The 16,280-nt window shown below is 39.3% G+C and overlaps 1 protein-coding gene across 2 annotated transcripts in view; it reads right to left on the bottom strand.

Annotated features, from left to right (window-relative positions):
- Positions 1-16,280, bottom strand: part of TOX (thymocyte selection associated high mobility group box) — a 300,451-nt gene that overhangs the window by 282,891 nt on the left and 1,280 nt on the right. The window lies entirely within an intron of this gene.

The following is a 16,280-nucleotide window of genomic DNA, read 5'->3' as shown; positions in this document are numbered from 1 at the left end:
TTCATACTGATAGTTTTTAGGTAAAATATCGAAGTCCACTGAATTCTCGTTCACCCATCTTCCACAAATAGAATTATTTCTATCACATGTAAGATTAAGTAAGTGAACACTTTTTTTTTTTTTTTTGCTTTCTCTATCTCTACCACTTAGCCACAGTTCCTGATGCATAATAACCACTCAGAAAATATTTAATGAATAAATTAACCAATATTCACAAATGTCACGCTGCTGGGAGCTGGGTCTATAAGGATCCTGGGCCATGGGCTCCAAACCCCACAAAGAAGTAGGCTATGGAGAGGCGCCTGGGTGGCTCAGTGGGTTAAAGCCTCTGCCTTCGGCTCAGGTCATGATCTCAGGGTCCTGGGATCGAGCCCCGCATCAGACTCTGCTCAGTGGGGAGCCTGTTTGCCCTTCTCCCTCTGTCTGCCTCTGCCTACTTTCTGTCAAATAAATAAATAAAATCTTAAAGAAAGAAAGAAAGAAGCTATGGAATCAAATATAAGAAATCTACTTCTCTTTTTCATTATTTTTTTGTTGTTGTTCCACTTTTATGGGACCTTATAAATAAAGGAATGAAAGCTACAGACATACACAGTGTTCATTGCCCTGGCCTGCCATTTCAGATGAAACTTCAAAACATGTTCAGTATAGGAAAAGCTCCTGGATTTGGGGAAAGGAAGAATCTAAAAGGCTTCATCTGCCTAAATGTTGTTTTGAGATGAAAAGGCATATTTTTGTCCTCAGAGGGAATATCCGTTATTTATATATGCCTGACTGTTTAAACAGGTTAAGCCTTAAATGAAGTAAGGGGAAACAACCAAGCCGGCCAACCCTGATTTGTCAGGTGCTATGGATGGCTATCAGGTAAGGCTGGCATTTGTTGAGGAAATCTTGGATATGCACACCTGAAATCTATCCATTCCATCCTGCATTATTAGAACTACTGGGGTTTTTTTTTCTTTTTGCAAGACAGTTCAGTTCACTGAAGTGTGTCATAATGATGATAGAGAGGATAGGAAAAAGATGGCTGCCCGGAAACAGAAGCCCATGGCGGGCAGGTGAGGATATAAGTAAGAGAGCACAGATAAGAGGTCATCTAAGAAATAAGCTTAAAGGAATCTGGAAAATAATGTCAATCATCTTCCAAATTACGTCTCCCTGTGGGGGAAGAAAGGGAGGAAAAGAGCAAGGGAGGGAGGGTGAGGGACAGAGAGGAAGGGGGCATCCAAGCCTCGGCCTCTTGTTACCTGAAGGGTCTTGTTCTGACCTATATACACCTGCCCTTACCCTCCATCTCCAACTGCCACCAAAATCATTCAAAGTCTTTGCCAACTTTTCCTTTTCTTAGATTTTTTCAAATTCTTCTCAGGTTAGGTGATATACTAATGCCTAACAATAGAACCCCGGTCTTGACTGCCTTCTTCCATCAAGTTTGGCCATAACTACAGGATTTCTCTCTTCCACTCACACATGAGATATCTGACCTCCCTCCTCTTCACCATTCCCTCCCTTTACTGGGAAAGTCACTATGTCCTCTGCACCAGTAACAATTGAGCCCTAGCTAAATACTCTCCCACTTTATGCTAAAATCAAGTACTTTGTTAATTAGAGCATTAGTGAGAGTCAAGAAAAGAGTAAGCGTGGACCAAACGTTCCATTCTCTGTGGGAGAGATGACCAGACAAGATAGACTTCTACAAGGCTTCCAAACTATTTCTTAACACTAAGGTTAAAGACCATTACACTCTTTCATGCTTCTCAAACTCATTCCCCTAGGAGCAGAGTAATATGCCAAGTAGACAATAGAATACCAGGGACTATCTTCCTGGAACACAGAGTTGACTCGATGGTAAGTGATTCACAGTATCATATTCACATTAAAACGACATGGAGATATCATGGTAAATAATATAAAATACAAGTACTTCTCAGAGACAGAACACCAGTCTTCGAAGACCTATGTAGACTGCAGCGGCACTTCTGGATTTGTCCTGTCCTCCTTACCCTCAGGCTGCAAATTCATCAGGGCACTTCCACAGAAAACTTCGAGAACTTTGCTCTGTGGCTACCTGAAGATCACGAGGTACCTGTGAAACTGGTGACAGACATTTCTGAATATGTTTGGATGCTTGAAGATACTTCCCAAATTTACAGATAATTACATGCATATTTATCACTGATGGAGAAATTTCAGGAAAGCGATCACTAACATCTTTGGAAGTAAGCTCAGCAGGTATACATCAAAGACTACACACACACAGCATTAGTATTCACTGCCAATGATTTGGCTGATTAATTAATGAAAGAATTGGCCGGGAGACTGCAACACTCTAGTGTTCCTTCAAGAAGTTAGAGTTTAAGAAAATTCAACCCTTTAGCTGAAGTGGAAAACCCCTAAAAGCTTATCATTCATCTCCGATTTGAAAAGTCACCAAAAACAGATCAATACCTGATCATTCACTTTATCATGTAATCTCCCCAAACAGTCAGTCTGTCTTCTCTGGGGCATTCCTCTTCGGGCGAGACATTAGCCCACTGACAACAGTGATTTGAATTCCACTGGAACTTGCCCAACCCATCTCTTTAACGACAACAGTTACTTTCCTGAAGCACAGGCCTGTTTTCATTCTCTCATTCCAGAGTCGTTCCTGGTTCTTTCCAGATTCTTATTCCTGTGGGCCTCCTCCTCCTCTATCATGCCCAATTTCTCGCCACAGAAGACTCGGTCTCAACCCAGGTGCCACAACCGATCACCTTCAGATGGCCACCATGCGTCAGCTCCACGCATTTCCTCATTTTATATCTTATGCAGCCTTTAATTAGAGGAATGCTCTCTATCCATGGAGAAGTGGTGTTACACATCTCTCAGGTAATCCGAATTCTTGGCACTCAGGGTATTTCTGGTTTTGCTCAATGAGAGAGCAAGGGCCAAATTTAATGTTTAATTATAGTAATAATACCAAAGCTAAGAAGTATGCTTGTGTCTCCATTTCCGGGGCTGTGATGTGCTGTGTTGCTATTCATAGCCTTATTGTCGGCCTTGTTTCTTAATTTTAAGTTGCCTCAAGTCATTTCGAAAAGAGGTAGGAACATAAAAATTAATTCAAAAATAGGAGTAACTTTCCAATTCTTCAGACCAACTGAAATGCCATCTCCTCCAGGAAGCCGCTTGGATTCCCTCCACCTCAATCCATTACTTTGCTCTCTGTACCCCCAGCACTCTGAGCACCGACCTCTTACCACATCAGTTTATACCTCAGCTCTGCTCTGGTCTGGTCCTTTGTATTCCTCTCTTCTCGATTGGCCGCCCGAAGGCAGGGGCCCACCGCTTCCTCATCTCACGCCTAAAAACACAGCCTAAAACTGCACACTGGTGCTGTCCAGTGAATGCCTTATTAACAAAGCCCCACGCTTCTTCAGAAGTGCATTCTAAATAAAAAGTCGACTTCGTAGACTAAAATATTCTCATCTCATCCCTGTGCAAATATTTGTATGGGGACTGCATTAGAGGCACCTGAAAATAAGAAGTTATAATGGAAACAGTGACACAGCCTTAAGTGAGGCAACCGAAATAGGAACTACTTTAATACTTTTACTGAAATGGTCTCTGCTTGATAAAGTTCATTACCAGAATATCATCTTTAAAAGTGAAATGCATTCAGCTGAGCGCTTTTTTTCATTTTGTAAATAGATTTTTTCCTTGCCTGAGCTCTCCATATAAAGTACAAAATAGTCTTCCATAACATTAGAAAAATGTCACCCATACATAGAGCTAGATTTTTTAAATAAAATAGATTTTTTTCTTCTTCGGCGTTTTAAAGGTACAGCATCGCCGTCGTGTAGCAATCACCCTGCACTGCATGTCAGAAGAAGGGCTGAATCACCAGGCTGCAATTTGATATGTTCTAAAATGTGTTGAGATAACATATTAGAGCCCAGAACAAAGTTAAGTCCCATGGGATCTCCTAAGGCTATAAAAGTCACCATCTTTTCAACATTCCCCTACTTACTCTTACAGTTCTCTTTAAAAATGACCCCGGCACTAATCTTTTTCTCACCTATTCAAAATGACATGGAAAAGTAGCTATGCGGTAAATTTACAGCCCACGTGCCAAATTTTCACATCACGCCAATGAAAAATTATATAAGCGTATTCATCACACATTTTTGTTTCGTCGCGTTTTTACAGTAAGAAGTTCTTGAGCGGTCCGGGCGGGGGTGGGGCAGTCAGTGTAGCCAAAGTCTCTCTACGAAGCAAGTTTTTACCCCACTTTGAAAATCTCCTGTGTGTCGGAGTGAGACATCTCAATAAAGACAAATGGTACATCACTGCCCTGTATCTGGACAAGGCAGTGAGGGCAGAAATGAAACTTTGACCTTTATGTTTTCGGCAGAGGAGAGCTTTTTCTAAGAAATGAACATTCACGTATTTATTAATGTCGCTTTACCATAAGCACTGCATTTTTGCTATTTTTACCAAAATTCAGATGCAACTTTATGAATCTTTCCCCCTCTCAAAAATATATCCTTTCTTCTCCACCCACCCAATCCCCAGACCTTTTCTAAAGATAGCAAGTTGTATAGAAAGGTAATTGACCTCAGTAACTTTTTCCGCTGGCTTACATTTTTTCTTTCTTTTCAAAGTACTCTTTAGGGAAAAAAAGAAAAAAAAAGAAAGACAAACACACTTCATATAACAAGTGCCATAAGAAAAATATGTTCTGGCAGACTTTTCCCAACTTGTAACTCAAAAGAATTTACATCATCCAAGTGTAAGGGCAAAGAGTAAAAGAAAGAAATCTCAAAATGGATTTTTGTTCCACTTTCAGACTCCGAGGCTAAGGGAACACAAGTGTTTCACTTTAGAAATGAATAACGGATGATTTCAGTACACATACACCTTTCTCTTTTTGGAAAAATTGCACATAAAAGAGCATTTTTTGGCACGGCTGACCTGCAGAGATATGGAGCTAAGCAGAGTCATGAATTCGCTCACTCTGATATGCACACATGATACGCAATTAAAATCTCCATTCACATTCCTGCCGGGTTGTCAATCATGAGGAAAGCCTTTTTGACAACATTCAGTGAAGCGTACCGACTAACCGCTCAACAGGAACTTAAACAGTAACAGCTTTTGTTACTAGCAAGAACGAATTTTTTTTTTACCAAGATTGGGTTCAGTTTCTAAGAAATCATTATGCTCTGAATTTTAGGGCCTTTCATTAAAAATGAAAATGTGTCAAAAAGATTTTGTCCGGCAAGCTATGTGATGTAATATCTAGAAAATATGAGATATACATTTGAAAAAAAAAATCCAGCCTTTTCAACTGGCGGAATCTTTCTTAACTTTTCCCATGTAGAACAATGAACAATGATCTTATAAAGCAGTGTACTGGGGGGAAAACGTGATGTTTCTAATTCACTCTGAAGTTTTTCACCAGAATTTTACAACTTTTCAAATAGATCGGGACGCTAATCTCCCTTGAAAAGTGACTGACCAGTTTATAAACCAATAGGAAAGTGACTTTTTTTTTTAATCATAAGAGGAATATTTAGCATGTCAGAAATACTGCATGCATCAACCTTTCAATTTATGGTGTTCTATAGAAAATATTATGCACATAAATTCTTTCCAGATGAACCCAGAAGGTACGCTGCTCGTAACTTACTTTCTGTTGAACATCTAATCAAAGACTGTGCCCTTCATAATAGCACATTAGTGTGCCTGAAAGTCATAAATCCCTAAAAACAGGGCCCAGTAAAATTGAATAGAGGCTACTTATTAATCTGCTGCTGTGTCTGTTTTGAGCAACTAACGTTGGATTACAAATTTGAAACAAGTTAATACTATCAGATATTGGAATATTTGTCTTCTTCCTTATCGCGCTCTGTAACGGAGAGAGCAGATGCATTCTGACCATTAGCAGTCATGACAAATTGCCTCGCTAATGAACGTCACACACTGAAAGTGCCATAACTGATTAAACTATAATTTCCCACTACAAGAGAGAGAGTTGGTGACTCCAACAGTGGGCAGCTCTGATATTCTGCCAACAGGCCCCCAGGGCACAGTGTGATATTTAGAACAACACTCTAAATTCCATATGAACAAATTCTAAAAGCCTATGTGTCTACAACAGGTTTTTAAAGAACATTCGATAAAACAGCTTAGGTCGTAGCTGATGAGCCATGAAAAATGGATGTGTTTTAACTATTTGGTATCCTCGCGAGTATGTGTGAAAGAATATTCCCCCGTGTGGTTCTCTCTCTCTCTCTCTCTCTCCATCCCTTTCCCCGCCCCCAAAACATTGGGTGTGCTTTGCATTTCACATAAAATCTTTCTTTTGTCAGTTCCTTTGTTGGTGCAAAATTGGCAGCAGTTCAAATTCAAAGTACTCCTATTCATTTACTGACCAATGTCATTCTAGTTCACATCAGCCAGCGAGCTAAGCTCTAAAAAACATAAAAGACTTGCTTCGCCACGGACGAATAATGTGTACATTTTTACAGAGCTTAAACCTTAATGCTTTCCCCGAAACTAACAATACAGTATATCTTATCATTCCTTTTTCACAAGCAGGCAGCTGCTGAAACGCTTGCCACTTCAAAATATCAATTGCTTGCCAGAGTTTTCCTCAACACACCCTGTCAAACTCATATATATTGTGCAATGAAAATGGTGCAGGCTGAAAGCTAGAAATGGTGTCAAATTCTGCTGTAAGGGTATGATGTGCAAAGAACAATGTATGACAACCGTAGAGACTACAAACAATGGCACTGGAGCCAGGGACTTCATAGATCACAACTGTGCCTGTACATATTTTATTGTAGGCATTATATATTTAAAGCATGACAAAGGTACCATTGTACGTTAGGTGCTGCAGAAACCCAGGCTCCTCCCCCTGGTTTGCCTTTTGCATTTCTCTTGATGATGGAAACATAGTTGAGTTTCATGTCTTTTTCTTCTCTTAAAACACTGAAGGTTCCCGAATCATAAAGGAAGGAGACACACACAAGCACGCACACAGGCACGCACACGCACGCACACACGCAAGGTTATCAAAATGAGTAAGAGGAAACAGAGACAATAATACAAGATGGGAAAATGAGATCTTGTTCACTTAACATTTTGGTTTCTCTGAGGACACAAAAGCAAGGATTATCTTAAACACTAACCAAGGGTATCAAGAGAACTACACTATCACTGTGCCTATAAATTGTTGTCTACCTAATTTTAATGCAGATAAGTGCTAGCTTATTGATTTACACGATTTTCTAGCAAAATGGAAATCCCACGTGAATGTATTCTTTGTGTGCAGAAAATATGGTTTAAGAAGCTTTTGCTATTATTGCTTTCCTATGCCAAAAGAACAATTAAGCGAATAATACTTCACTACAGTATTGGGTTTATAAACTAACACCGATTCCCGTCTGTTTCGATTATAAATATCCCTCCCCATTTCCCGACTGGCTCTGTGGACTTCAAATGCTTCTGGTTATTGAGAAGTTGTTTTCCTTCCAAAATGTCTCCTTAAATAACACCCACAATCTGAAAATGTTCTCACTTTGGAGCACACCTACTTCATTATAAAGAGGCTCATGACTGAAACAACCCTACACTAATTCAGTCCTTTACTGTGGAAATGGGAAACATGTTTATGGGAGAAAATTAGTGTGAATATATATTCATCTCCTCTGTGACCTAGCTCAGGTTACGAAACCCTTATCACACAAGTAGCCTGGAAAATGAACAGATACGCTTTTAAGGTGTTAATAAATATTTTGGAGAGAGAATAGGCGGTTTAGGTGCTTAGGGGGGCTGACCTTTGGTGTGTTGATTAGTGGGACAATGATGCATTATTAACACAGAGCAGCTGTACCTGAACCGCAGCCATGAATATAATAGCCTTTTATAGCCATCAGGGGAGTGAGGTAGGAGGCCTTTATTAACCACTAGACATGATTAGCACATTATGTGAACTTCAGTAGGCAAATTATCTCTTATTGAAATATAATGTTGGTTATAACTAATTGTAAACATGATTTTAAAAACTTCCCAGTGAACAACTCAACGTTTTACTACCGTTCCCTTCATTATTGCCTGGTAAGTGACGAAAACATGTTCTATACCCATGGGGGCTGACTCTCCAAAGGCCGACATGGGCAGTCACCGAAGGCTGACTTTACAACTATTCGGCACTGCAAGTTCAGGGATATTAGCATACATGCAAACTTTCTCTCTCTAATTAAGTAAAACTGCACATGAACTAGAAAAGCTGCTTTGGGATTTTTCTTCCTCTTTATTTCTTTAAGCAGTTCTTAAAAGATTAGTTTTGCAGTAAATTTTTGAGAGTTACCTTGAAAAGTAACAGCATAATTTATTTCAAAAAGCTTAATTTTGGGAGAGAAAAGATTATCCCATTAGCCTTAGTAACTGAACATAGCGCGGAGAGTCCATTATGAACAGTCTTTTATGCCCTGGCAGAAAGTCATTAACATAAAATAAATCATTAGCTTTGATATTAAGCTTCTACTATCTGCAGGTTCTATGATTAATGTTCATGACTGCATCTGCCAAATGATAAAATATACTTTTTGTTGAAAGGTTATCCTGACTCTTTATTATTAACATTTCTCTTTATACAATTGTTGCTGGCATTTTGGGCTGAGGCCTGTTGCCCTAGAAAAGGAGAACTGGTTTTCACAATGTATGAAGACGCCAGTGAACATCACCCTTTACCCCACCATTTTTTTTAATTAACCATTTAATTGAGTTAAAAGACTTCAGAAAATCAGGTGGTGCACAGATACGCTTTCAATGTAATTGGACTATCTTTAGACCCAGTCGATCCATTCGGTAATTAATCTCACACATTGTATATTTGCAGCTCTGACCCATCCATCAGAGGAAGGTACAGAGCGGCAAGCGCTTCCCTGAAGTCAAGAGCTGTAAGAGGGCAGTCCCTCTGCAGCAGTTAGACTCAACTTCTAGCTCACCTTCCTAGCTGCAAACAGGTACCAGCTCCCACCAGAAGCATCTCTGGCGGGTACAGCACTGGCTTTCAACTCGGAGAAGGAGGAAGGCCCTGGGGGGGAGGGGCTTATCCATAAAGGAAAGGGGGAGGAGACTTCAGACCTACCCACACATGCCCCACTTGTCCCAATTCACCTGTGACCCTCTACAAAAGGTTCTCCTTTTCACTCCCATGCTGGAAGAATCAATGGTCTACAACTTTGGAAAATACATTTGTGTCACTAGAGGAGCAGAAATATAAGAAGTGTGCCGGGAATATGGTATTTTTCTAAGGTCTACCACTGTTTGAATTCTTGAACATCTTTCACCACAGGATTTCAAAATAATCTGCCTCCGTTGACTCCTTAATTCTCGTAAGACTTCCTTGATACAAATATAAATTATTTTCTCTAGTGGATACTTGGCAGACTGGGACACAGGTGGATTAAAGGTTTATAGTGTCAGAACTTTTACCAGACACAACGAAGTCAGGCTTCTAAAGGGAGTAGAAAACAGAGGGGGAGGGACCATGTCCTTTCCATGGTTATATTTATTTTGCCTAAGGAGTAAGTCAACATAGGTTTAAGGGCCCTCAGTTTTTATCTCAAATCTTGAACAAAAAGCAGTCTTTTCTTCAGAGAGCCTATGGTTTTTCTCAGAAAGCTCTAGTCCTTTAATCTTATCAGGTTATATTATGCCCAATTAAAGCCCTAGCATTGGAAAGCATCTTCTCCTGTGAAATATGGCTATGTTTCTTAAAATGGAATGGTAATGAGGCATTCCTACAAGACAGTGTGATTTCCCTTGTTGTTGTTGTATGCATTGATAGATTCTGCCATTTATGATAAATTCTCATGCATGTATCACCAGAAATATATCCAGGACATGAGGAACATAAGAAAACACACACACACACACACACACACCAATTTCTCTGACTAGGTAACCCCCAGAAAGATGCTCCCAGACATCAAAGAAAAGCTATTTTCTGTAGAAGCTGCCATTTCAGCCGTGTGGATCAGATACATATAACTTGTAGGTCTTCGTAGTAACTCAAAATAACTTTTTATATTTTCTTGGCCACTAACAAAGCTTTGTATCAACCAACCATAGCCTTAGTTTAATTGGGAGTCCTTTCAAGATAGCTTCATAAAAGCACATAACTCAGGAATGAAAACCAATAAATACTTGGCTAAAGCAGAAGCATTTAAAAGTCCAAAGTGAAAAATGGACAAAGAGAAAAGCATTAATAGTAACATTGGTTGCACGACCTTTGGTATTATAAATGTGTATAAATGATTTTTCACGAGTAAAATGGAAATCTGAAGATAGCATTTAAAAGTTAGCTTTGACATTATTCATCAAGTAATGCAAACTTGCCATAGACCAAACTACAGAAGTCTGGAAAAATACTAGTATCTCCTATCATGAAAGAGCAGGGTATTTCTTTCTGGCATTATCTTCCTTCTGGTCTTTTCTGCTGTACCATCAACATCCAAGCACAGAGCAATATAATGTTCCCATTTTCAAAATGAATGCTATAGGGAGAAACATGTTATAACCAGGAAAAGCTCATTCAGGTTAATGTGAATTCCATGTCTCAAAGTATTATGGAAGAACTGCTATAATTAACAGTCTGTTGGCACTTCCATTATAAACCACATTTCTAAGCAGTTTATAACTCGACTGTTTTTAATGAGAAATTGCTCTTCGGGATGAAACTTGGCATGCATGGTGTAAAACAAAAAATTCTCAAGTTCATTAGGGCAGATGTAAGCTCTATCGCCTTGGCACTCCAGCTTCCTAACGCTATTTAACGCTATTCAGTATTGACTGTGGGTCCCGTCAACCACTGGAGACCACAGGCTATCTGACTCTGAGAAGTGCAAAGATCAATTGAAAAATATATCAATAACACCAGAATGAAAGTAAAGAAAAGGCAAGAAAGTTTCTTTAGAATTGGTAAAATTAAACATTCGCATATTTGAATTTTGCTTAAATTTAATTGAGACCAACAAGGTGGCATTCAAGCTTATAGATGTTTCCATGGAAGCCTCTTGCAGGTAAGAACTATAATTGGGGCCAGAGTATTTAAAATTATGGTTCACCTCAATCTTGTTTTCTCCTAAGGTGTACATTTTAGATTCTTGGATTTGGTTGTATACAATGTAAGTTTTATCTTAAATAATTGATGCCATTTAAAAAATGTAATTATTAACAACATTCCATCAAGTCACGATCGCTACATTTCATGTTTATTGAGATACAAGATAAATATTCTGTGCTAAGACTTCCCAGGGACCTGGAGATTCACGTTCGGAGAGCTGACATGTAGGATAAGTTATCTAAGTTGATTAGTTAAATAAGTTCTGCATGTCCAACTCTTCCTGTTTTAGTTGTCCATGCATATTCTGATGAAAACACTTATTAAGTCTGTTAACCCATTTACTTTCTGTAAGCGTTAAGTCCCCTAACTTACTGCAGGCCAACTCAAGATTTGGAGACCACAGTCCCACTTTTATACTATTTTATAATCTAAATAAAGACTTCTCACTGAAAGGGATGCTCCAGAAACTGTTTCCAAGCTCTAAATACACTGCGCTTAAAATGTGGGGGAAAGGTGGAAACTAGTAGACCTTAGAAGTGACCGCCGTAGTTATTTTCCCTCACAGCAAAGTATCTATGGTTTCTAGGTCTATTATTGCATGACCTTATGTCATTCACTCAGATTGGGAAATGGAGAAAAAGAGAAGAGCCTAATTCAAGATTTTAAAAAGTGGGTATGAGCCAGGAGACTGGCAGATTCCAATTTCCTTAACCAGAAAATAAGGTCAGGTACTGGAGGAAGAATGCATAGGTCACCATGATGATTGGAACAGTGATGACAAGGAGGAAAGAAGCATGCTCTCCAAGATAACCACAATGCTGAGTCACATTCCTGATGAGAGCGAAGAAAGTTCACTTTAGAAGGTACAGACCTCCCAGGTTCGATTTAAGATTAGGGAGGAGCTAAACCAGGCTGCCAAGCTCTTCCTGGACTGGAGGTGTTTGGGAAGGGCGGGGGTGGGGGGTGGGGAGGCAGGGGGGCATACAGACAGACCTGATACTGAGGGCAGTCTTCAAATCAGGGCAGGAGGGATTACCAGCAGTGGAGAAATATCCCCAGGGTCTTTTCAACTTTCTAGTATCCTAGCAAAATGTTGGAAAATATTAGAATAAATCATCTTTTATAGCTAAGTATGATTTTCCTCCAATTCTCTACATTATCCCTCTCTTGAATTGAGCTCATTGCAAAAAAGCATGGCCAAAAAAAAAAAAAAATAGTTCCACATACCGAAACCAATATTTGAGGCCCAGTTTTGGTCCCAAGGAAGTCACTGTGAAACTTGGAGCTTTCCCTTTTTCTTCCAGGTTCAAGTGCCTTACTTTTTTCCTGTTCTTACATCCCTTGCAATCAGATCATTTAAAAAAGATCTATAATAGCAGTTTATTAAGATAATATTTAAATATCAGTTTAGTTTTCCTAAGAAAAATATTAAAACATTCCTTAATATCATCATTCGGTAACCTTAAAAAAATATGATAAACTGTGAGAATATTAAGCCACATAAGCTATGTTAAAAATAGCATTTGATCTCTCCAAAACCCATACTACAATTTTCACACAGACATTTAAAACTGGAATTTGTGACAGTGAAATATCCCACAAAGTCAAGATAGCTACATTTGAGGTTTTTGTGTGATATCTGATTTGGTGGCCAAAACCGTATGATTGCTTGTTTTCTGCTCTTTCTTACCTATAAAAATTTTATTTAAAGCACATTTTAAGGACCTCAGAACTTAAGAAAGATCCAGCCAGTAAAACTCCCAAGGGAGTTTTAATCACACTAATGATGTCCCAAGTATCAACTATGAATTTACTGAAGTCCTAGAAGTTATGTATGTGGATAGAGAACTAATCAGGCATGATGCTCTAAATTGCTTATAACCCTCCCCTTCCTCCTCCTCCTTCTTCTCCCATTCTCCTTTTTTCTTACATTTATTAATTAGAGTAGAAATAATGACTCCACCTTAATGTGCTTGTATATCCTGTATTTTAGATGTGATGAGTTTTGTCACCTTAAAGTCCAAGACATAATGCTCTAAGTAAATAGGAAAATAAGCTCAAAGGAGATGTAGCAGAAACAATAATGAATCTTGTTTTTCTCAAAAGTTATGGAGTGTTTAATGTTAGCTCTGACATTTCAACGCTGAGTTCATCACAAATAGGTCCTTCTTCCTATGTTTATATGAAAAGATTATACACTGTCCTTCCTCATTTCAATGACAAAAACCCAACATCCCAAACGGCCATTATTCTTTAGTCTGTGTATAACTAGTATTGAGCACGGGTTTTGTGTCTTGGACTTGCCTGTGTCTAAACCAACCAAAGAAAGCTTCAGGACCTGATTCCACAACAGCAACCACTGAGAACAGTAAAGACCATTATTTCCTCTCCCACTGATGGCAGAGGTCAGCATCCCTGTGATTAGCCATGTCATAACATCATTGTATTACTGCTCCTTATGTGGGCAGATACTGAGCAATAACTGAACACATCACATCATTGTAAAAATGAAAAAGTGCCACTTCTTTGTCCCAATTTAGCATAAAATCCGTGAAAACAATCTTTACAAATGACACTGCACTAAGAAACTGAAAGGAACTGTTCTTACTCCGTGGGTATAGATTTGCACTGATGCTCTGACACCTTCAACTAGAACAAAAAATAGGACTATATTTTACTACTGCACTCCAGTTGTGAGTCCCTTTAATGCAATTTCAATTAAGGGCTACAGTGTAACTTAAAATAGTCTTAATTAGATGAAACTGACTATGGTACCATCTCTCAATGTCTGAAATGTAACCACGCTTTAAGTTCCAAGAGGTGAACACTGTTACTTTCAGCCTGCATGTTTCTGTCCAGTCTGAGAGCTACGCTGCTGTTTCAAAGGCTGACCTATATACAGCAACATGCCATCCGTTCTGGCTGTTTGTATAAGAGATGCCTCGTACCCTTGCCATAACCAACATCGTCCGCATTGTTCTCACTTTTCTCCCTCAATGGGCTCTGTGAAAATGGAGGCCAGTTTGCATAGTGATGTGTTCATAACGTAATGTGCTCTTACAATAGACCAATAGTAAATTAAACGGTTTCCCAAAAAAAAAAAAAAAAAAAAAAAGCCTCCTCTGGAGTTTATCGACTGAAAAATGTAAGTAGCGTTTTTGGCAATCTATAGAGCAGCAGCCGGAAAGTGTCAGCGGGGTAACACAACCTCCTTCTAGTTTAGAAAAGCTTGAGGAAGAAAATACTCATTTTCTGGATTAGGGTCTCTTCTAACATTGAAAAAAAGATCAGTGGGAAAACTATAGGTACAACGGCACAATTCTGAAGCACGTAAAGATCCTGGTTCCACTGGGACTTAGCACACCAGCTTCAACGACAAAAGTGTTGACAGATTTAAAATAAAGATAATTATTAATTTATGGTTTTATCAACCTATTAAAAACAAATAACCTGACAAAGTGACTGTTTCTTGTAATAAACCACATATTCATTACACCTCTGAAAGACACAAGGTTTACTTTGCTGTCTTGGCTCTTTCAGGGAAGTCTGATCCAACTTGCTTTCACTAAATGTAGATGCAGATTTCTTATCTCAAACTTCTTTCAAACTTCTGCCCATCTTCCACATCCCTGCAAATCCACTTGAGTCACTGCAAAAATTAATGCTAGTTGACTACAATCTAAGCAACTAAAACAGTGAAGCTGGATAGAAGTTGTGTACCAGTGCTGATCATGATGGAGTAGAAAAACTAGGTTTTCTGGGGCCTACCAAACCTACTCAGTATGTTTAATATAATCGGGGATCAGTGACAAATATATTTGATAGACTGCTATCCAGAGAAAGGCAGGGGAAGGCATTCTTCCAGAAGCATTTCCATAAAGTCTCTTCCTACTATTAGAAGTATATCATGACTTTGCATCTTTAAAAATCCATTATTCCCTGGATAAGTTAAATAGAAGACTTGCAACTAGTCTATAGAAAGGGTGGCTAATTTGCATTTTAAAAGAACAGTTTGCTTCTCCTACGGGGGGGGGGGCTTGAAAGGAACTTCAATGAGCTAGTAAAGAAATTCTGAAGACTTTCTGAATTAATTTATTCAATTCACAGCACAACCCACGAAAATTATTTAAAGCACTTAATTGGAAAATGATTTAATATATTGAAGTAATTCTTGATTTTCCAAAGCATTTAACTTTTAAATTAAATCTGACCCTACTATCACAAGAATGACAAGTGAAATGTGTATCCAAATCATTACCTTCTTTTTGGAGCCTAAAATCACCAATCAATCTAATCAGATTTGTCCAGTTTCACTGCCAAAATGGTTCTTTTTGGTACTGGTTACCACCCTGGAAGATGTGTTTACTAACCATGATAGGTCTGCTACTTTATTATTTTTGTTAGTACTAGTGCTATGAGCAAAATAGAATGTTAAATACACAAAATACTTGCTTATAAAGGCAAAACAGATTTAAGAATAAAAGAACTATGGTACTAACCAATAATGAAACTTCATTACACAAACTTCTCTTGCCAAAGTTACCTGAGCTTTCCAACCTGTTCGTACCTAAAGAGCTCCCTGTATGATAAGCTTTTCTGCCTTGCACAAGACTATTTCCTCCTTTTCAAACTTGCCTATCCATCATAGACATTCAGCATAGCCTTCTACCGAGCTTTACACTGTACCCAGCATCAAGGAGCGTCTGCACAGGGTGCTATCTGTGGATCACTTAACTCACAGCTGTGTGTGTGTGTGTGTGTGTGTGTGTGTCCCGACTGACCAAGACTCTGGAGCTGCGAGGGGGTGGCGTGGTGGGGAGTCCGGGGGGCTGAGGATGCAGCGCGTTAAATACTTCTGTATCACGTAAAAAAGCTGTTTGATGATGCCTCGCCAGCAGGCAAATATTAAGGGTCCCAACGATTCATCCAGTGGAATTCACGGAGGGACCTACAGGGAACTGCTTGCAATACAGTACCAAGCAGGTTGAGCGGGAGCTGGGCGTCTAACCCACTCGCCCGGTGTCTCAGAGAACTCATTCCTCCCCTCCGACGTACACCCGGCTGGACAGCTTCCACACGTCCAATAAGCCCCGGGCGAGGAAAGCCGTGGCCCTGCGGCTGCCCTCGGAGACCGGTCCCCGCGCGTCCTCCCTCCCGG

This window comes from Mustela putorius, unplaced genomic scaffold, assembly GCF_011764305.1.
Source record: "Mustela putorius furo isolate JIRA1106 unplaced genomic scaffold, ASM1176430v1.1 tig00000151_pilon_pilon_pilon, whole genome shotgun sequence".
NCBI classification, from domain to species: Eukaryota; Metazoa; Chordata; class Mammalia; order Carnivora; family Mustelidae; genus Mustela; species Mustela putorius.
This window is presented reverse-complemented; position numbering and strand designations above follow the sequence as displayed.